The sequence below is a fragment of the Cherax quadricarinatus genome, unplaced genomic scaffold (genome assembly GCF_038502225.1).
Source record: "Cherax quadricarinatus isolate ZL_2023a unplaced genomic scaffold, ASM3850222v1 Contig271, whole genome shotgun sequence".
Lineage (NCBI taxonomy): Eukaryota > Metazoa > Arthropoda > Malacostraca > Decapoda > Parastacidae > Cherax > Cherax quadricarinatus.
This window is the reverse complement of record NW_027195297.1, coordinates 165,566-166,028: the sequence shown is the minus strand read 5'-3', so window position 1 is coordinate 166,028 and position 463 is coordinate 165,566.

The window sequence follows — 463 nt, the reverse complement described above, 5'->3', positions numbered from 1 at the left end:
AGAGAAACATTGAGAATTAGATTTAAAAGGCAGGTGAAGCAGCCACGCCCCCGCTGCCTCCACCAATGAGAGAGCATCTCCGCTCAGCTGATAAGAGGCTCCGGAGCTACTAGAGTCAATGCTGCTGGTAACTGGTAGCATATTCTTTGTATTTTATAAAGAAATATCCCCAATCTTGAGGCAAATTTAAGAAACGACCTTTGATTTTCACTCTGGAAAGAAATATAAACGCCGAGTTGTTAAGATACTAAAGGCAGAACAAAACACAGTTAATAGTTAACTACTTACACAGTTACTTTTCAAAATGTAATATGTAAGAGGGGATAACACACTTATATATATTGCATTTGTAATTTAAGTCAATCAACAGTCCAGTTACAATCTATGCTTTTCATTTCTGAATTGGTCCAAATACTAATTGGGTAGAGCGGTACTGTGTGTGGTGTCGGCGGCGTGTGTCCAA